Below are 23,207 nucleotides of genomic sequence, written 5' to 3'. Positions count from 1 at the left end.
TTGTTCAAGTAAGTGATAAGTGTTGACAGCTCTGTGCATGAATATCTGGATATCTTACGCTAAACAGACATAAACACTTTTGTTCCAGCTGAGGTAGTCTATAAGAAGTACCTTATCATACAATGCTACTCATAAGTAAGTCACACTGCATTCCATGGATCTTTTTCCTAGTTCAAAGTGCATAATGAGTGTTGTTGTTGTTGTTGTTGTTGTTGTTGTTGTTATGTGCCTTCAAATTGTTCCTGACTTATGGCACCCCTAAAGTGAACCTATAGGGGGGATTCTTGGCAAGATTTGTTCAGAGAAGGTTTGCCTTTGCCTTCTTCTGAAGCAGAAAGAGTGTGACATGCTCATGGTCACCCAATGGATTTCTATGGATAAGCCATTCAAACTCTGGTATCCTGAGTTCTTGTTAAAGATGCCAGCCACAGATGCTGGCGAAACGTCAGGAAGAAACTCTTCTAGAACATGGTCACATAGCCTGAAAAACCCACAAAAAACTATGGATGCAGGCCATGGAAGCCTTCGACTTCACAAAACCAATAAGGTTTGCAAGATAGTGGCAACCTTTTCAGATTACCTTGGGGCTCTACAGACTGTCCGAAGGGTGCAGCCTGCAGCCACCCCTTTTCTCACCAGATCAGGGCCACAGCAACCTCATGCCATGGCCCTGTTCTGGCCTTTGGAGGATGCAAAAAGGAGCTGCAAAAAGTGGCTACTTTTTGCACCCTCCAAAGGGCGCCATAGCCATGATGGCACGGTTGTATGGTGCCCCTTCGGGGCTGCGTCTTTTGGACACAAAGCCAGAGGGGTGCCATGATGCGCACGCGGCATCATGGCACCCTGGGGCATGCGGCATCAGGACACTGTGCCCGACTCCGCCCACAAGCCAGCCTTGCAGACCGTTCTGTATAGGGCCTTAGTTTCAGCAAATAATAGTACAGAAAACTTAGTCCAAGTGGCTCATGAGCATATTTAACAACACTCATATATTACAACTCATGTCTAAGGAGCAAAAAGCAATGTTGGCAGGCAGTTAGGACACTAATGTTTAATTGGTGTTCCTTTTTCTCTGTTGCTCTTTTAAAAAAAGATCCTTGTGGAACTGTTGAACAATTATCAAATCATAGATGGAAACCAATCAGGAATTCACTCTCCCTTGAGAGTCCTCAACTATTTCATCATTAAACAGGAGTCCAAAAGTAGTAGGTGTCGAATAATAATAAAAAAATCTGTTTGAAATTCACTGGCAGCAGATCATATGGGAAGGGTGTGTTGAAATTCAGAGACTGTTTGGACTTTATCCTGAATTGCAGAGATTGGCTTAACATGGGCCTTAGACGGTTGACTTATTTCTTCCAAACAGAGAGAGTGTTTAATTTGTTTCTTCTTGGTTTACTTTGTCCAGAAGAGAACAGCTGTAAACTGTAAAATTTTAAAAAATCTGGGGCAATGATTTTAGTACTTGAAAATGTTGCCAGGTTCATAAACAATGACATTTGTAAGCCGTTTCTACTTTCTTTCTTCTCTCTCTCTCTCTATATATACACACACACACACACACACACACACACACACACACACACCCTAAAAGCTACTGCATTTCTCAAGCCCAACTAAATTCTGGATCAATCTTTTCTTAATATTCTTCTGCAAATTGGCTGCCTAAACCTGAAAATGTGTGTGAAACATATTATTTGTATGATACAGATTATATGCCCACCCAATTGTGCTAAACAAGTTATATTGGTTTTTTTGTTTGTTTGTTTTCAAGTCTAGCTATTTGCCAATACTACAGGGACACATTCAGAGATCTTACCAATTATAAAATCATAAAAAGAAGCCATTCTGGATTAAGCTAAAGCCTTCTCTAGTCCAGAATTCTGTTCAGATTGTGGCCAAACAATGCAGTTATTCTCTGTTCTGTTTTTATGACTGGCAGACAGGTGGTGTATGTGATTCTTGTTTTATGCTGTTCTATATATTGGCAAAAGAAAAGTCACTCCTGTCAAACAAGATTTTCCATTGTACCATGGTTTTATTCTCATTATCTGCAGGCCTTTACAACAGCACCACACAGATTCAGAATTTGGTATCATCTGGGAACAATCGCAGTTTAATAACTCAGAAAGTTTCTAATGTTTCAGGATGCAAAGATGGATTTGACAATATAGTGTACAATATTTATTCATTTCACAAAGGTCTTGGAAACCTGCTAGATGATCCTGGGCAAGTCGCACCTCTCAGCCTCAGAGAAAGATAAAGGCAAACCTCCTTTGAACAAATTCTGCCAAAAAAAAGGCCTTGATAGGTTCACCTTAGTGTCACCACAAGTCAGAAACAACTTGAAGGCATAACAACAACATTATTATTATTATTATTATTATTATTATTATTATTATTATTTAATGTCTTCTCATTGGTTAAAATATATTTTGTTAGCATTATATTCCATGACCTAAATCCAGTTGCTAGTCCCAGTTAGAGTAGGCCCATTAAAACAGTGGGCATTTGGTAAATCAGCTGTTAACATAAGTGCTACCCATTCATTCTGTCTATTGCAGTTGGATTTTGATGATTTTACTACTGCTAATATGACAAATTTTGCTTTTTTGTAGTGGCCTTCTCACCCATTCCACAACTTGTTTCTCATCTTGGAAAGCCTGAAGGGTCAGCTGATCTGGGGCTCATTCACAGTATAAAATTACAACACTATTATTCCACTTCTACTGCCATGATTCCATCCCATAGATTTCTGGAGTCTGTAGTTTGGAGTGAACTAGCTGAGAATTCTAAAGAATTTTAAATGCACCTTCCTAAATTACAAGTCCCACAATTTCATAATACAGAGCCATGACAGTTAAAGTGGAATAATAGTGCTATAATTCTTTAATGTGAATGGACAACATGATATGGTACTTAGATCAGTCAAGGACACCCTCCCTTACATTTGCTTTCTCAAATAAGTACTGTATAAAGTCTGCATAGCAGCTTCTACTTTTATTCCCCTTTTTAGATCTGATCAACTTTTCTGAAAACCTAACACTGTCTAAGTTGTTGTGGTGCACTTCCTGCTTCATCTCCTAGTCAACGTTTCTGCAAAGTCGCTTTGGATTTCTCAGAAAAGTAAGAGCAAAATCAAAGCCTAGAGTTTCCCTGAAACATTTCTTTGCTGGCTGCTTATATCTGAACTCATCAAGGAGGAAAAAGTGAAACCACTTTTAAGCACCTTGCCATGTCATTCAGATACCAATTTCTGCTTTCTTCTATGCAGTGGTGGCTGGAGACATTGATGACAGCAGGCTGGTGAGCCTGCTTTAATTTCACTTCAGACATTCAAGGAGCAATCCAAGGAGGCTGAACGTATCTTTGAGATAATCATCCACACTTTGAATATCTCTTTTAAAGTTCAGCCTAAAGCCCAGAATGGATTCACTGACATGAAAAGTTACACCCACCACTAGGACAAGATATGAATGTTCCTGAAGAGAATATAATGGGAGTGCCCTTTGCAAGTTCAGAACATAGTCCCCCAAATTCACATAAATCAACATTTCTGTTGTTTCATCCTCCTCTTTAAATATATTCATTTTCCTATTCATGTCTTGTCTCCATCAACAAGCTTTCTCTTTCATGATTGCCTTTTGCAACGTAGCATTCAGAGACATAGCTCTATTAGTCTGGGATATCAGTATGCAAATGGATCTTGTAGCACCTGTGAGACTAACTGAGCAAAACAAGTTGTAGCATAAGCTTTTGTAAACTTGGTCTACTTCCTCAAATGCAAGTAGATGTTGTAGAATAATCTTTCATAGATTTGGGTTATATCTGCACTGCAGAAATAATGTAGTTTGAGAATATTTTAACTTCTATGGCTCAATGCTATGGAATCCTGTGATTTGTAGTTTGTTATTCCACCAGAGCTCTCTGATAGAACACTAAATATCTCACAAAACTACAAAACCCAGAATTCCATAGCTTTGAGCCACGGCAGTTGAAGTGGTGTCCAACTACAGTACTTTATTACTGCAATGAAGATGTAGCCTTGGTCTACTTGCTCCTCCCTCTATAACTGTCATCTTTCGGCCTGTGAGGGAGAGAATAGGCTAGCCTGAAGAAGAAGAGCCCTCCCTCTGGTCCATCTGCCTTGGTCCAGGCCTCAGAGGGAGAGAAGAATGCTGGACCTGATCCCCTCCCTCCCTCACCATTCCCTTCTCCTTTTGTGTCGTGTCTTTTTAGATTGTAAGCCTGAGGGCAAGGAACTGTCTATTATCCCCTCTGTTGTAAACCGCTCGGATTCCCAGTGAATCGGCGGTATATAAATAAAACCTATTATTATTATTATTATTATTACTTCTTCAGAAGCAAGCTGCATCTGAGGAAGTAAACCAAGTCTACAGAAGCTTACACTACAACATCTTTTGCTCAGTTAGGCTTTAAGATGCTATAAGACACCTTTGCATATTGATTCCCCAGTGTAGGTTCACTATAGCCCAGCTGCTCATCTTGCTGTTTGCACCTTCATCTACCCATTTATAATCTCTTAATGTTTCCATCCTTCTCCATTTCTGTTTCCAAATGCATTTAAATGTATAAGATTTATATACCTATTATTTTTATTGTCACGGAGTGTCCCAGTCCTTGGTTTGAACTTTCCTTTGATTTGTCTGAACTTGTAGAATACGTCTCTCATTCTCCCCTTTTTGTTATTATCTTCTATTTCTCTGTACTGCTCATTGTAGTAGTTTTCTTTATTTTTACACACTAGCCGTTGTACTGTTGCATTCATGGTTATTAGCTTGTTCCTATCTTCTTTTTGTTTGGCTTCTCTTCTTTCCTTTATTGCTTGTAACGTTTTATCTGTCATCCAAGATAAAAGTAAAATGTCAAAATGTGAGCCCATGCATTTAAAAATCTCTGGGACTAACAGACACTCCATTCCTAAGGGCCTGCTTAAATGACCAACTCTTTGTTTTCCAGAAGAAGAACTACCTCAAGTCAGCCTCACATTGAAGGGAGCTTCATAGCCTGGAGACAGCTTTCATGTCTTCACCAAATGTGTCTGAATGTGGCAGGTCAGAGATTAGGGGTTTCCTGTAACTCTCAATGATTGGGCAGCCTTCTTTGTGTGGCTACAATCTTATAGTACTTCCCGTGATTGTGAGTTACAACCTGTCATCTATACTGTCTTTCTGAATTCCCCTATAGTAGATCCTTCTTTCCCCCATTGATTTATTGGGTCTTCTTGCTCGTTTCACATATTTATATCCTTTTCCTTGTTAATTTTCATGTTCCTTTTCCATAGCTCCCATTCCTTCCCTGTATGTGTTATGGATGTGAATGTGAAATGGAAAATGAAATGAAAATCAATGTGAGCACACTATTTTGATTCATTTTTTTCCTCACGACATTTTTAATATATTAATATATAATATTAATTAACTGATGTCTCACTCGTTTACTAAAATTACCCAGAGCATGTGACAACATAATCCTTTGTGGCTTTCAAACACCTCTACCCAACTCCCAAGGGCTACCAACTAGCCAGATATGCACATATGGCCATGGGCCCAGTTTGGTCTGATGGACAAGACAAATTAGACACTCAAGCCTTCCTCATTCCATTCCATAATTGTCAAAAGGAAACATAAGCACTCGTATTACATTAAGTGAATAAGGGACTTGGGACTGTGGGCATAAACATAGAAAATGACTTTCCATATCCCGAAAGGCCACTCTGAAAAAACTGAAGAGCCACGGTGTTGTACCACTTTAATGGAATAAAGTAATCTACAAGTGAAATTTTTGTTCTAATATAAACAAGGACAGCATAGGATTGTAACAGAAAACTGGATGCTCTCCTTCTAAGCACTGGATATTCTAATCTTGGCCTCTGCTGAAATGTTAACCAAGTTTTAAGTAATATGAACAACCTATCACATGATATGACAGTCTACAGTTCATTATCTGAAAATCTGGAAGAAACAATTGAACTTAAATATGTTAAACCAGACTGCTATAGGTTGGTTTTGAGATTTCTGTCTCATACATTTCTAGGATAGATTGAGGGTGGAGGACTTTTTTTAATCTATAACTTCAATGGGGAAGAAATTAAAGCACAAACACAACCATAAAAATATGTAATAAATATTATATATGTCCCTAACATCTTTGATCACGAACAAGAAAGGAAAGCATGTAATAGGAACTAAATGCAAAAGAAGAAACAAGTCTTCAAATGCTTATTGATGGTTGTATTTTATTCTTTAAAAAGGTTTTATAATTACCTTGTTTTGTAATGATCCTTTATGTTACTGAATTGCCTTTTTCAATCTTTCAACAGCAGAAGTTTTTGGAGTTGGCTAAAAATCTCTCTCCATATAAATGGAATGTGAGATTTCTGTTGTTGAAAGATTAAATAAATAATAATAAATAAATGCTTTATTTATATACTGCCCTTCTTCCTATCAGGGCGGTGTACAACACAATATCAAACACAATATACAAAGGCAATAAAAACACATTAAAATATATATTAAAATCACCTACTAGCCAGCACATCATTGGCCGTCGGGGGGGGGTGGGGGTGGGGGACTAACTAGAACTTGTATCGGGGAATGCTCGCTTAAACAGGAAGGTTTTCAAATCCTTCCTGAACTGGGGAAGGGAGGTAGCCGAGCGGAGCTCTATGGGCAGCGTGTTCCAGAGGGTCGGGGCCGAGATGGTGAATGTCCTCCTTGCTGTGGAGGCTAATCTTGCCCCAGGTACCCTCAGTAGCTGCTGCCCAGATGTTCTGAGTGTGCGGGGCGGATTGTATGGGGAGAGGCGGTCCTCAAGGTATCCTGGACCCAAGCCATGTAGGGCTTTATAGGTTATAACCAACACTTTGTATTGCGCCCCGAAGCGAATGGGCAGCCAGTGCAGATCTTTAAGTACAGGTGTTATATGATTGGCTCTGGATGTACCAGTAACCAGTCTGGCTGCCATATTCTGTACCAATTGTAGCTTCCGGGTATGGTACAAGGGTTGCCCCATGTAGAGCGCGTTGCAGAAATCCAATCGAGAGGTTACCAGAGCATGTACCACCGTTTCAAGGTCCCCCCGGCCCAGGTAGGGACGCAGCTGGCGGATCAGCCGAAGCTGATAACAGGTGCTCCTGACCGTCGCATCCACCTGAGATGTAAGGTGGAGCGACGAGTCAAGGAGCACCCCCAGACTGCGTACCGAGTCCTTTACAGGAAGCGTGATCCCGTTCAGGACAGGCGGAACCACCGCCATCCCTGGGGCAGGAGAACCTATCACGAGCACCTCCGTTTTCTCTGGATTCAGACTGAGTTGGTTTTCCCTCATCCAGCCCATTACTGACTCCAGGCATGCCACGAGAGGAGAGATGCCATCCCCGGTCACTGCATCAGTCAGAGACATAGAGAAGATTATTTGGGTGTCATCAGCGTACTGATAACCCCACGCCCCATGTCTCCGGATGATCTCTCCCAGCGGTTTCATGTAAATGTTGAAAAGCATGGGAGACAGAATGGCTCCTTGAGGGACCCCATATATAAGGGCCCTCTTGTCGGAGCACACGTCTCCCAGCTGCACCATCTGGAACCTCCCAGAGAGGTAGGAACAGAACCACTGGAGCGCAGTGCCCCCGATTCCCACTTCTGCCAGGCGCTCCAGAAGGATACCATGGTCTATGGTATCGAAAGCCACTGAGATGTCCAAGAGCACTAACAGGGACACGCTTCCCCTGTCGATGCCCAGACGGAGATCATCGACCAAGGCGACCATGGCCGTCTCAACCCCGTAGCCCGCCCGAAAGCCAGTTTGAAATGGGTCCAGATAATCCGTTTCGTCCAAGATCGATTGAAGCTGGATTGCAACCGCCTTCTCGATCACTTTCCCCAAAAATGGCAATAGCGATACTGGCCGATAATTATTATGCATCAGGGGGTCGAGGGAGGGCTTTTTTAACAGCGGTTTTACAGTGACCAATTTCAAGCTGGATGGAAATTGCCCGTCCCTCAAAGATGTATTTATAATCCGGTGTAACAACGAGGTTACCACCGGTCCCCCCTGAGCCGCTAGCCATGAGGGACAGGGATCGAGGGAGCAGGTTGTCTTCCGAACACTTCCAAGGATCTTGTCCACATCATCGGTACTAACCGACTCAAACTGATCCAGTTTAATAGAGTCCACGGAGGCTCTGGATGCCTCTATCCTAGGTTCTGCTCTAATGCCGGCGTTAAGACCTTCGCTTATCCGAGAGGTTTTATCCGCGAAGAAGTTGTTAAATTGGTCACAGCAGGCCTTTGAAGGTTCAAGCATCTGGTTCGGGGCAGGAGGGAGCTGAGTTAGCTCCCTGACTACCCTGAACAACTCTGCTTGACGCGACTCCGCGGACGCGACACGAGCACCATAGAATGAGTTCTTAGCTGCTCGTATCGCCTCTCCGTAGTCCTCCAAAAGGCGGTCTAGGAGAGCCTTGTCGGCTAAGCGTAGGTGTTTCTGCCAGCGGTGCTCTAGCCGTCGCAGATTGAATGTATAGTCTCTGTAGAAGGCCATTCATTATCATAAAGGCCAAAACACATTGAGCTGGTTGCAAAACAAGATAATCTTTTCTAAAAAAAAAAAATACAATGCAGCCATCAATAAACACATGAAAATTTGTTTCTTCTTTTGATTGTGGCTTCTAACATTCTTTGAAACACTGGTGATCAGGGAACGGGTATATATTACTTACTCAGACACTCGTGCAATATGCTAAGTCAGCAATGAACACAGAAAACTGATCTTCCCCCAACATATAGCCTCACATCATGGTATACATAACATAGAAAAAGATGCCTACACATCCACATTTGGAGCCCATGGACAATCTAGCACTTGCATCCTTTTTTAAGCCCTCTAACATTGTTAACAACATATGCACAACACAAAATAGAAGAGAAGAGAAGAGAAGGGAAGGGAAGAGAAGAGAAGAGGCAAGACACAGTACCCAACATGGACAGACAGTCAATAAGGGGGATACATATGGGCAGAAAGGGACAGCCAGATTGGGGGGAGAGGGTTCTTTTTCTGTTGCATGCAACAATGACATCCGCATGCGCCACACTGTTTGGGCACTGCGCCACGCAGACGTCAGCATTGCGCATCCATGTAAATGGCAGTGTGCCAAAATGGTGCCTACAGCACATGGTAGGGCTCGGGACCATGTGGATACTCTGTCTCCCAAGCCCTACTTTGGGCCCCAGGCCAGCGCAACCTAAATCTGTCTCATTTATATCAACTGGAATAAGACTTTTTAGAACCAATAGCATCACTAGGGGGATGCAGGGAGTGCAGCCCTCACTGGGTGACATCACAGAAGCGAGGTGACACCCCAGAAGGGAAGTGACACCCCAGAAGGGGGGGTGCCATCAAATTACCCCCTCGCCCCCACGGGTGTTGCCTACGCCTGCGTGAGTGCTCCTAAGGGCTGCAGGGGGGCTTTTTGGTCCTGCATGGGTGCCCCTTAGGCCCACACAGCTGCAGCTCTGGCCCACATGGGCACTGCTTCAGCCCATGTGGGTGCCCCTCTGGCTGCATGGATGCTGTTTCCACCCACACTGGTGCACCTCCGACTGCAGGGCCATGCCTCAGGCCAGCATGACCATTCCCATGTGCTCCCACACCCCGAAGCCCCACCAGAAGGCCCCCATTGAAGTCCTGCCCCTGGAGGTCCTGCCCCCCCCCACACACACACCAGATAACATCCACTATAGGAATTGCCACTGCTTGCAAGAAGTCTCATTAGTGGGCTATCTTAGGAAAGAACAGACCATGGTTTAAGAGTCTGGCTTCATTCATCCCACTCCAAAAATAATACAGTGGTACCCCGGGATACGAAATACCCAGGTTACGAAATTTCCGGGATACGAAAAAATCCCATAGGAAATAACTGTTCCGGGTTACGAATGGTTTTTTGGGTTACGAAAAAAATTTTGGTGCTTTTCGGCGCTTTTTCGCACGAAACGCGGCTTTTCCCCATTAGCGCCTATGGGTTTTCGGCTTGCGAAGGCTTTTCGGGTTACGAAAGCGGCCGCGGAACGAATTACTTTCGTAACCCGAGGGAGCACTGTATAACCCCTCCCTGATCTTAAGAACAGAAATGCACACTTATCTTAAACTGTTTCATTATCAGTACTCAGCAGCATTTATATATTATTAGGGGAATTTGAAACTGTATTTTCAGCTTGCAATAGGAACACTGCATACATACATTTTCTCATCTTTCGTTTTGGTTAGAAATTCTAATTCCCAGAAGAATATTTGGCTGAAGATCTTTTGATAGTATCGACAGCTGGCACTTCAGTTCCTGGTAAGGCTGAAAATCATACTGGGAAAATGCACTACAGTGGTGCCTCGGGTTACGAAATTAATTCGTTCCGCGGCTAATTTCGTAACCCGAAAAACCTTCGTAAGCCGAATTGCCATAGGCGCTAATGGGGAAAAAAGCCGCGGCTCTGCCGCGGCTCCATTTAAAACAGCGCCGGAGTTTTTTCGTAACCCGAAAAAACTTTCGTAACCCGAAACAATAAATCCCTATGGGATTTATTCGTATCCCGAAAAATTCGTAACCTGGGTATTTCGTATCCCGAGGTACCACTGTATTGCATTTCTGATCACTATCCAATAGCTCCATGTTGGCTAGTAGAAAAAGAGTTGCCATGCCAAGCATTTTATGTTTCAGTTTATCGACTGTATAAATTGTGACCTTTAAGTTTAGGACTTCTAAAATGTTTTATTCAGACTGACTGTTGGCAAGAACCGAGTGTTGCTTTGATACCTCTATATAGAAACCTCTATATCTATATTGGACATATTATTTTAAAAATTACAGAGGTACCCCGGGTTACGAAATTAATTCGTTCCGCCGCCGCTTTCGTAACCCGAAAAGCTTTCGCAAGCCGAAACCCCATAGGCGCTAATAGCGAAAGCCGCGATTTGGTGCGAAAAAGCGCCGAAAAGCACCAAAAATTTCTTTCGTAACCCGAAATAACCTTCGTAACCCGGAACAGTTTTTTTAATTGATTTTTTTTCGTAACCCGGAAATTTCGTAAGGCGGCGCATTCGTATCCCAGGGTACCACTGTACCATCAAAACATGAATGGATTTAAATACACAGTTCAAAAAAATCAGTATTAAATGTTGCTTATGAGCAAATAAATATAGCGTTTAAATACCAAACTCCCATATATGCATATTTACATCTACATAATAAGAGACTGAGATGCAAATTAGATGTCATGCTATTATTTCCATGCATGCTAATAGGGAACATGATCTATATTTGAAAGGGAGCTCACCATGTTTACTGAATGATCACACATGCAGCATAAACATGATGACAATTTACTTTCTAGGAATGCTATCATTTGCAGATTGAATGAATTGTTAATCACTTGAAGCATAGCATCTAGTAATGCATTCGGGGGGGGGGGAGGAATTATGGCTGTTCCCTATTTTTGGAAACAGGCTTGCCACAACTCAGAATTATTTCTTGAGTCCTGCCAAGTTAAACAAAGTTTGCAAATCTTGATTTTGAGATTGGATCTGAATTTCAGACCACATTGTTTCAGCAACCATGATTCTAGCCTCTAACTCTTCTCACCTGCTCAGAAGCATTCCAGGCCATGAGATTTCAGGATCAAAGGATGATCCATAGTAATCACCCCAATGATGTCACAAAGATCGGCCCCAGGTGATGTCTTTAAGCATCATCACCTGAGGTTGATACTTAATGGGCAGAGGTTGATACTTAATAGGCAGAGAATCATAACCAGTTTATCAGCAGTAGGGACCAGTAGCACCCAGCAAACAAGACAGATAAATAGACAGATAGATAGATCACGACAATGTTCTCATCCTGTGATTCTTCTCTTCACCTTGAGGCCTGGAGAAAAGAGACAGACTCTGAAATCTGGGAAACCTAACAAGTAGCAAATTTTTGTAAAGTGAATAGTTGCCTTTTTAAGATCAAGTAGGTCCAAAACAAATGCATTCCAACAATAGATCACAATGATATGATGTTTTGGGGAAAATCCATTTCCCCCCAAGGGATTTAGCAGATGACACCATCATCCATACTAACCAAAATATTCAGTAGTTTTAGCCCTACACTGCCATCACTACTCTATGGCTCTCTTGTTGATGTTGTTCACTGCCTTCACGTCAATCTCAACCCATGGTGACATCTTCAAGACCCCCTGTCCTCTACCACTCTGTCCAACTCCTGCAAACTCATATTCATGATCTCTTTTATATAGAGTCCATCCATCTAGCATGCAGCCTTGCTGTCTTTCTACTTCCCTTCACCTTTCCTAGAATTATTTATTCTGATAATTCGTGTCTTCTCATCATGTGTCCAAAGTACATCAGCCTAAGTTTTGCCATACTGGCTTCCAGGGAGATTTCTGGCTTGATGTGCTCTATGACCCATTTATTTGTCTTTTCGGCCATCCATGGGATCCTCAACACTTTTCTCCAGAACCACATCTTGAATGAAATTATTTTCTTCCTATCTCCGTTTTAAACTGTCCAGCTCTCACATCCATACATTGTAATGGGGAATACAATAACTTGTATGATTCTAACTTTTGTGCTGAGTTCTATATCTTTGCATTTTAGGATCTTTTCTAATTCTTTCATAGCTGCCCTCCTCATTCTTAATCTGATTTCCTGGCTGGAGTCCCCATTTCTATCAATATTTTATCCCAGATATGAGAACTCATTTACTATTTCTATTTTCTCATTGTCTAGTTTGAATTTATGCAAGTTCTCCATGGTCATTATTTTTGTTTTCTTTGTATTCAACAGTAAGTCTGTCTTTGCACTTTCTTCTTTGATCTTCCTTAGTAGTTGTTCAAGGTCTGTGAATTTTTCTGCTTGTATTATGGTGTCATCATCATATATCAGATTATTGATATTCCTTCCTCCTATTTTCACTCCTCCTCCTTCTGGGTACAAGCCTTACAATAAGTTCTGCATATATGTTGAATAGGTAGGGTTATAAAATGCAACCTTGTCTGACCCCTTGTCTGGCCAATTGGGAACCATTCTGTTTCTCCATGTTCTGTTCTAACAGTACCCTCTTGTCCTAAGTACAGATTCCTCATCAGGGCTATCAAATGTGTTGGCACTCCCATGTCTTTAAGGGCGTTCCATAGCCTTTCGTGGTCTATGCAGTCAAAGGCTTTGTTATCGTCTATAAAGCACATGCTGATTTTCTTTTGGAATTCCTTTGTGTGCTCCATTAGCCATCATATGTTTGCGATGTGGTCCCTAGTGCCTCCTCCTTTCTGGAACCCTGCTTGGACCTCTGGGATTTCTCTTTCCATGTATGGTTAGAGCCTATGTTGCAGAATTTTGAGCATGATTTTGTTATTTTTATTGTCATAGAGGGTCACAGTCCTTGGTTGGAACTTTCCTTTGATTTCCTGAATCTTGTGGAATAGGTCTCTTCCTTTTTTGTTGTTGTCTTCTATTTCTATGCATTGGTCGTTGTAGTAGTTTCCTTTATCTTTACTCATGAGCCGTTGTACTGTTGCATTCATGGTTCTTAGTTTATTCTAATATCCTTTTTGTTTTGTTTCTCTTCTTTCCTTTATTGCTTGTAGTGTTTTATCTATCATCCATGATTTCTTCATTTTCTTTTTGTTTCTTGGAAGTGTATGTCTGCATTCTTTCTATTATATCCCTGGTTTCAGACCAAAGCTCTTCCAATTCACTGTCTATTATACTTAATAGTGCAAATCTGTTTCTCATATTGTCAGTGAACTTTCTGGAGATATTGTTTAAATCATATTTTGGTATGATTACTGGTTTAGTTTTCTTCTTGACTTTTACTCTTATTTTTGATATGATATGTACCACAATCAACACCTGGTCTAGTCTTGACCACTAATATGGAGCTTCACCATCTTTTACTTCTGATTATATAATCTGGTTTTTGTGTTGGCCATCTGGTAATGTCCATGTGTATAACCTTTCTGGTTATACAAAAAATGTGTTAGCAATAAATAGATTGTTGGCTTCACAAAAATCTATCAGACACTTGCCTGTTTCATTTCTTTTGCTTAATCCAAATCTGTCTACTGTTTTTCATTCTTATTTGCTTCCAACTTTTGTGTTCCAGTCTCCAATGATCAGCTTGATGTCCTGTGCTGGTGTGTTGTCAATTTCTTCCTATACTTCTTCATAGAATCTATCAATTTCTTCCTGTTCTGCATCTGCTGTTGGTGAATATACTTGAATTATGGTGATGTTCATATAGCCTTATTGAGTTGATTTGATCTGATTTTGCATTGTATCCTCTGACTGCTTTTGCCATGTCTCTTCTTAGTATGAAAGCCACCCTATTTCTTTGCATCTTTTCATTACCTGAGTGTTGTCTGATTCACTTTGTAGTTGTCTGATTCAAAGTGGCCCATTCTTGTCCATTTTACTTCACTCACTCCCAGTACTTCTATGTTCATTCATTCCATTTCCATTTTTATTATGTCTAGCTTCCCTTGGCTCATGCTTCTTACGTTCCATATCCCTATTTTATGTGTGATGCTACTTAGAATAGCATTTGCCTTTCTGAGCATCTTTACTACGTGTCTTGCCATGTTTCCCTGCCCTTAACTGTTCTTGCAAGTGTGTTTTCCTTTAGTTTCTACCTATCTCTCTGTTAGTGCTCTTATCCTGCCTGTGAATCACTTGGGATGTCTCATCATGGGATTTTCAAGGTGAGGGGATTCCACAAGGAGGACCACCTATACCTCCTGTGCGCAATGCTAACAAATCTTAGCTATGATGTCACTGCAGTTCTTTTAACTTTAGTTGACACCCACCACTACTGCAGTAGTTATTTTCCTATGTTATCCTCCATTTGCTCATTATTGTTGAATTGGTTGTTTCCCTACCCATCTCCTCCTTCATTACTCCTTTTTCCTTCCCCCCTCATGTCCTTCTTTCTTTTACTTTCTCATCTGTTATCATTGGCTGCCTTGTGGACTTCACTAGGGGACGGATCTGGTGTCCTCCATCCTCCCTTCCTGCCACCTTTCTGCTCAATATGACTGGCAGTGGCGGCGGCAGCAGCACCCTCTTGTCTAATATCCCTCCTGGTCATCCAGTGCTTGCCTCCCATCTTTTGTGCTCCAGTGTGTCTGTGGGGACGAGGGGGAAGCTATGATGGCTCTCTTAACCAATCTTATTTCCATGCACTACAGACCTCTCTCATTTCTTCATGCTTTAGTTCTTCACTCAAAGCAGCCCTTGTATTCTTCTCGTCCTCTAAAACACATGGCACAAAGACACTTTGTATTTTCAGTCATATTCCAGCAGTTCCCTAGACTGATCCCCATGACTCAATGAAAAAATGATAACGTATCATGATATTCTCATAAAATTATATCTTACCCTAATAAATTCCTCAGCTGACTTTTGGAATAAATGGCCCATTTTAGTTAGCTACATTTCCCCCCCTAAATTTGAAATCACAAGGGGAAAAAACACTCCATAAATTTTTGCAATTCTAAATCACAATCTTCATATGTCACCTAAAGCATTATGTAATAACAGACATTCTTTAAAACATATGTATAGAGATAATAGGAAGCAAAACTACATATGTAGTAATACCCACCCACAATACAATGGAAGAATAAAATTATTTCTAATGAAGAATGGTTTCATGCATTGACTCTTTGCTATTATAAAAATAACCTCTTGAAGTACAAATATATATCTGACTCTTAGTTCGCTCTCTTTAAATTCTCCTTTATTTTCCATTCTACATTTTTTTTACTCTAGAATAAAAATGATGATGTAGCAGCCTGGAGCCCAGGTGCACCTATAATTTTTAAGTATATTTCTTTCATTTTTTTAAAAAAAATAGTTTGTTTTAAATATTTTTCTCTGGACTATTCAGCTTTCCTCTGAGGCAAGATACTAACTCTTTTTAAAAAAAATCTATTTCTAGCCCATGGGACAGGGATAAGTATGCACTTGATTTTTTTTCCCCTTGTTCTTAGCTTCCTTTCAAAGACTAGACAGCTGTGTGCTCCTCTTGAATTGCTTTTGACCTGAACTGCACATGCAAGCATTCCAATCCCAAGCCAATGGAACACATGCATACATTTGCTATTTTGCTGGAGATTGTGAAACACATACACATTCTTGAGATAGTAACTGGATATTTTGGCAGGGTTTTTTTATAGTTGCTTAATATCCTCCAGGCATTAGAAAGTACAGCTCAACACAGCAGTATGCTTGAGAGCCAAGAATGAACCTCAGAGTGACTATCTAAAGGACCGCCTCTCCCCGTACATTCCGCCTCGCACCCTCAGAACGTCTGGGCAGCAGCTACTGAAGGTGCCTGGGGCCAGATTAGCCTCCACGACACGGAGGACATTTTCCACGGCTGCCCCAGCCCTTTGGAACGCGCTGCCCACTGAGCTCCGCTCGTCTACCACCCGGGCCCAATTCAGGAAGGACCTAAAAACCTTCCTGTTCCAGCAGGCATTCCCCAAATAAAACCCTGTGGGCCTCCCTCCTCTTCCGTGGCCAAGAGGTTGGGCTATGGGGCTTTTTTCCTGCTTTTTATTGTTATATATTTTAATTGTTGTATTGTTGTACTGTTTTTAAACTGTTGTAAGCCGCCCTGATCTTGGGAAGGGCGGGATATAAATAAAAATTTTATTATTTATTATTATTATTATTATCTCGTCGCTTTGCATAGCAAAGAATTCCCCATCCTCAAATCCAAAAATATTGTTCATTGTTTATAACCAGTAAGTAGTCCATGTGTGTGAAACGTGGGGAATTAAGGGTATGGCAAATGACCTTATAGCATTCAAGCATCTTATTTATAACAAGGGAAGGTGTTACAACCCCCTATATTCAAATGTGATTCAACACTGTCCCCTAGAGTGTCTGGTAAGTTGCACTTTGCATGGATGTCTGAATAGGCTTGTTTCATATTTTTATTCTCCAATGCAGAGAAAATGGTAAGTTGTTAGTTACATTCCATTAGAAACCTTTGCTTTTCTTGAAATGTAATTTTGGGATTGTAAAGAATATGCATTCTATAAGTTACCAGATTTTTTATTAAATAATTTTTTAGTTTGTTGGCTGGACCACTGATATTGGAAATGGCAGACACAGCACTACTGGGCAAAATCCTTCTAATAAATGGGTTAAACAACTTTAGATAAAGTTATCTCATCATCCCTTCAGTACACGAGATCATTACCAATTTCTGTTAAATTAAGAGCCTGATTGCATCATCATGAACCAGCTAAAGCTATTTACAACTTCCAGCTGCAGCCCCACATAGAACATGGTGCAACAGTTCAAACAAGATTTCTCCCCATGTGTCCCAAGATCAGATCTGACATCTTTAAGAATGATTGATTTGATTGGCACACCAGCCTCAGCTGACTGTTATCACAGACCTCAATGTCCAAGTCTAAGACAAGATCCATAAGAATTCCTCCAAACCATGAACCAGATGGAGAATGCAACCACATCCAAAACAGACTACAACCAAATTCCCTAGTCTCTTTTTTCTAATGGGCTCAATCACTTCTGTCTTCTCTGGATTAATTTATCTGTTAGTTTCCACTTTCACAGTCCATTACTGATACCATACATCTGTTTGGAATACCAACAGATTACATGGATTGTGAATTTAGCAAAATTCACCTTAAGGGAGTAAAAAGAGAGTGGTTTTATCATATGGGAGAGGCCATCTTGAAAAAATTTCAGTACATTCAATAAAATTCAATTCAGTGCATTCTATAAAAACATATGAAAACATACCACTTTCACATCATATTTTGAAATACTTGACACTTTCTAATTATTATTTATGTAATTATTTACATATAATGCCCTTTCCACCAAAGGGTAGAACAACAAACATAAATAATCAAAAACACAGAAGAAAACACAGGCAATAAAAATGCTAAATGCTAAAATGCTAAAATAATATAAAACAACTCCTTATAGTCACTATTCATCTTGGCAAATTTAGGCACACTCCGCAACTCGGCAATCCAGTGAACTGAAGAGGAAGGTCTTCAGACCTTTGTGAAAGCAAGTAAAATCCTTCTGCAGAGTCAGATCCTGAAAGGCGCTCAATCTTGACAGAGCTGTGTGCTTTGAAAAATGGCTGCTGAAGCAAGTTCAGGGACCAGTATTGGAGCGGGGCTGTACCTGGATGGCAGTTTTGGGGACAAAGGCCATACAATAACACCAGGGGGCAGCCCGGATTTGGCTTGAATTCGGGAGTGGTAAGAAGCTTTATTTTGCTGTGCACTAATCCCCAAAGACAGAAGGACTGAATAAAGAAAAGAGGGGGAAAGTTTGGTAGGACAGGAGAAATGAAAAAGTTGGTAGGATATAGGTCAGACTGTGTTGTCCTCTTCTCAGAAGAGGACACCACAATCTGACCCATGATGGCTTGTGTAATAGTGGAAATTGCCATTTTGCCCCTGGTGATAAAGACATAGCATGAACCAAAGGCTGCGGTAAATCAACTGATGGCAACGGTGGAGGAGAACCATCCACAAAAAATGATTTAACAATTGAGGACAAAGAAAGAGGCTACGTCTTGGACTTCAGGACCCTCATTGCAGCCAGCTACAGGACTCAATAAGACATTAAAGGAACCCAATAATCGATGAAGCATATGAGCTTGAGCTTGAATCTTCTTCTGAAGATAAGATTGCCAGAATTCATCTACATGGGAGTAATAGGTTGCACAAGCAGTCCTCAAACTTTGACACAGCTCGTCCAATGGGTTCTGTTTCCACCGCCTTTCAACTGACAGACAATAGTTAGTTCCATGCGTAGCTTTGCATGCAGCCTATGTCTTGGTTAACACTGTGTGACTAGACAAATTCATGATGGTGCTCCAAATTCTCAGACAGTTTTAGTTATGGTGTTGAATTGATTAGCCATGTCATCTAGATTTACTGTATCATCTGCAATACTCTTGATTGCAGAAATATCTTCCAGATCTGTCTCATTTCCTGGTATTCCATTCCTCCACTCACTCTTCCACCACTCCATGGTTGGACCTAAGATGGAACTGGGTAATTCACTAAGAGCTTGAGAAAAGAACTCCAAAGATATCCTAGATAAGTCCTTACAATGCTTCATTTGTGTAATGGTGGTAGGCACAGGTGGTATCTTAACTTTGCAGGATACCAGAAAATTATCTGACATCTCTGTATCTATGACCTGATCCAGCTCAATAGTTAGGTTCCTAAACAGGATGACATCCAAAGTTCCTTCAGCTACATGTCTCCACAATTTCCAGGTTAAAAATTTCCAAAAGGGAGAAAAAATTCTGGAAAAATGAAGAAGTATCTCTATGGATATTAAAGTCCCCACAAATAATATGAAGAAAGTTTAGTGACATAAATATGGAGAGCCACTCTGAAAATTTTTCCAGGAATGCCCATTTACTCCAGGGGGCCTATAAATCCCAACTAGTGCCACAGGTGGATGACCTATTTGCAGCTTCAAATGATGTTGATGAAGTTTCACTGTCCACTGTTCACTGAGGCTTAGTGGGCAGTGATATTTTATAAATGACTGCAGTCCCTCCTCCAAGCTAACCATTTGAGGGGAGTGAACACAAGAAAAAACTTGTGGTTACTGGGAGATTCTCAAAGTCCAGGAAATTTAACATTCATCTGCAACACAAAAATATACTTCCCTTGCAATCCAATATGTCTCCATCCTTTGTGAGGCCACAGGCCCCTTTGTAGGTGGAGGGCACTGAATTTCTCAAGAAGCCTTCATGCTTTTGCATCAGGAATACTTTAGGTGATGTTGTTTTAAGGAACAGAGTCATCCATTGACAGCCAGGTTTCAGTGATCACAGCTAAAAATATCCCGTGATCTAACAAATGGTTGGCCCCAGGTCATGCTTTTCAGACCAGCTCTGTGTGAAGTTTTAATGTATCTAAATTGTCTTAAAATTTTCAGTTGCCCTATTTTTGGCTGAAAATCACTTTGGGAGCCCTTTTTGGGATAAAAAGCATCTCAAAAATAATTTTATAAATAGAATAAATTCTACTGGCAGCTAATCTGCCATTTCTGTTCTCAGAACAATTTTTATATGCTGATTGTTTTCCAGAATACAATATATTAATCTGTCCTTATTGCACATAACCTGCAGCACTTTTTTAGTGGAAAAGCAATAGGTAATTATTAGAATGAATTCTTTGCAGCATCCATCACGGAGACCTACTTCCCAGGGTTTTGTAGGAAGAAACTATAATAAACATAGTAAGCACTTGACAAGCCATGGTGATATAATAATAAAAGAGATTGTTTGTCTGTCCATCTGCAACAGCCATAACTCTCTGGGACATCATGCTAGAAGACTAAATTTGACAGAGTTTTTTGTTGTTATCCAAGTTGCAGAACCCAGTTGAAATTCCAGGGAGGAGAAGCTTTCTAGATGTAAAAGATAGCAGCTTGCCATAACTCAGTAAAACATTAGTTTTTCCTCAAATTTTGGTGTCTCCCAGTTGCCTGTCGATTATGGGGGCTCATGAATTTCAGGGGGTTTTCATGGATAAGGAATATTCAACGATGGTTTTGCCAGTTCTTCCTTTGAAATATAGCTCACAGCACTTGCTATTAATGGCAGTCTTCCATCCATTATTATTATTATTATTATTATTATTATTATTATTCTAAGTACTAACCAGAGCTGACCCTGCTTTGCTTCCAAGATCAGTCAGAATCTTGTGCCTTCAGAGTATTTAGATCTCTCTTCATGCAACATGAAGTATAATTTGGGTCTATAAAAACTTACTTTCATCTAATACCAAAGCTTATATCCCATTTGTCCTATTATTATTTGTTATTCTGCTTACTATACTGATCCTGCCTTTTTAGTATCCTTAAGTAAAACAACAAAAATATTGACATGGATTGTTGTTATTTTTGTTTTTCCCTTTTAATGTACTAGACCCCACCATCCTGGACTAGTACACTATACTTTGTATTTCTTGATGTTGTTGTTGTTAATGTATTTTGTTGTTGTATCATGAGAATTTCAGTCCAGCAACATCTGGGGAGCCACACTCTCTCCATCCCTGCTCTAGTTGTACTGTGTACAATCACACAGTAGGAATGCACATGGCAAGGACACTGTTGTGTCTTCTCACTCTTGCCTGATGCTCAGGTGAATAGGCAGTGACAGCAAAAAAAAAGGTAGAGCACCAGCCCTGTTCAAGCATTTTCTACCTCACATGTGGCACCAAAATGGGGACAGGGAATCTGGCTGGCGTGGTAAGCAATGCCCCCAAATGTTCCTGCACTCTTGTATGTTAGCATTGACTGAATGTTTAAACATTAAACAGTTTTTATGATTAGGGATGATTAGCTTTACCACAGGACCTCTGTAACTATGATCAACCAAATACGAAGTCTTAAGACCTTTGTGCTCAACATATGAAGGTCTAACTTTTGGATGCCAAGCAACTCTGTGGGTCAGGCTATCATGAGCACTTCTAACCTTGTTTCCAGCTTTAACTTTATGGGATTTTAGACTATATACCCCCATATGAGCCTCCCCAGATCCCATGATCTTTTGAGGGAAGGCTTTCTGTCCATCCCACTACCCTCACAGTCTCCTCTGGTGGGGACCTGGGAGAAAGTCTTCTCAGTAGCTCCTCCTGATTTACAGAACTGCCTGCCAAGGAAGGCTTGATTGGTCCCATCTTAGTCTCTTTTCACCAGCAGGCAAATACCTTCTGATTCATACAGGCCTCCAGCTGGTTGGGACAGAAAGATGTAACACATCAGTACTATACAAATGGGATAGGCACAGGCACACGCACACGCACACGCACACACACACACACACACACACACACACGGTGGGTCCATGGTATCCTCTGGAATTTAGTTCCAGGACTCCTCATGTATACAAAAATCCATGGATACTCAAGTCCCATTATATACAATGGCACAGTAAAACAATGGCCCTTGTATAAAATGACAAAACCAAGGTCTGCTTCTTAGGATTTTATTATTACAAAATTATTTTCAACCTGTAGATAGTCAAATTTGTGGATACTGAGGGTTTACTGTATATATAAAATACGTTTTAAGGTGAATTGTTCTTCAGTTAATCTTTTAAATGGATTGGTTGTTCAATGCTTTTTAAAAACTTTTGTGTAACATGCTGTTTTAGCTGTTTTGCTTTAATTTAAATTGTACCCTGCTTTGGCTTCCAAACTGGGAGAAAGGTGGCATATAAATCGAATAATAAATAAAATATTTGTGATCATATGAAAGCCTGAACAGAGCTAAGGTCAGGAGTTTCTGAAGAGTGGGAGGTTCCTGTTAATATGTGGGCCTCAGTACCTGCCCACCAATATCTCAGTACATGCCCCCAATGCCAGCTCTGCAGTGAACAGAGACCACGTACTGGCTCTGGGACAAATATACCCCCACTATCCACAAGTGTCAACATACATTTGGCAGGTTCCTAACCCTTGTATATTTAGGTGGATATTATGTGGTTATTCCCACCCATCCCAAAATATAATATGTCAATTGTTACATTTTTATATACAAAATAGACTCACATATTGAACCTGTTGTCACCAAAGGAAAATGGGTATTAAGATGAATATCTTTGGCTCACAGGCATCAGCATTCTGTCATAAGCAAAATATGACTTGCTGCATACATTCTTTCCCTTCCTGTTTCATGCTGTCTGGAGGTTTTAAGCTTACAAACATGGCTAGCTCTGTAATGTGGATGACCTCATCTGCGTGCCACACAGCTTCAGCGACAAGCTGCGTGCATTTTGCTTGAAACAACAGATTTCTGGGGATTTTATTTTGTTCACACATGAACTGTAAATCAGCTTGCATAGTTTTGTTGTGTGGGTGTGTGTCTTTTAAACTTTACAGCTAACGCCTAAGCACACAGTTTCTATTTCTCTACGTATGAGTGGGGGTAGGTGGAGAAAAAGATGCAGAATCTGTCTAACAAAAGCAGTCAAGCAATAGTCTACAGTAATATGGGACATCCCTTTAGCTTTAAGCACAAGCCAATCATATGAATCTTTATTTGGTGTTCAAGTCACCTGTTGATTTATGGCAATCTCATGAATTTCATAGGGTTTCCCTAGGTGAGGA

The 23,207-nt window shown here is 40.8% G+C and overlaps 1 long non-coding RNA gene across 1 annotated transcript in view; it reads left to right on the top strand.

The window, feature by feature from the left end:
- The first annotated feature begins 3,014 nt into the window (after positions 1 to 3,014).
- LOC121926444 overlaps positions 3,015 to 23,207 on the top strand; it is an 88,297-nt gene continuing 68,104 nt past the window's right edge. Inside the window, exon 1 of the long non-coding RNA XR_006103017.1 lies at positions 3,015 to 3,126. This is a non-coding gene — a long non-coding RNA (uncharacterized LOC121926444). The remainder of the gene's footprint in view (positions 3,127 to 23,207) is intronic.

Source organism: Sceloporus undulatus, chromosome 3 (assembly GCF_019175285.1).
Source record: "Sceloporus undulatus isolate JIND9_A2432 ecotype Alabama chromosome 3, SceUnd_v1.1, whole genome shotgun sequence".
Lineage (NCBI taxonomy): Eukaryota > Metazoa > Chordata > Lepidosauria > Squamata > Phrynosomatidae > Sceloporus > Sceloporus undulatus.
This window is presented reverse-complemented; position numbering and strand designations above follow the sequence as displayed.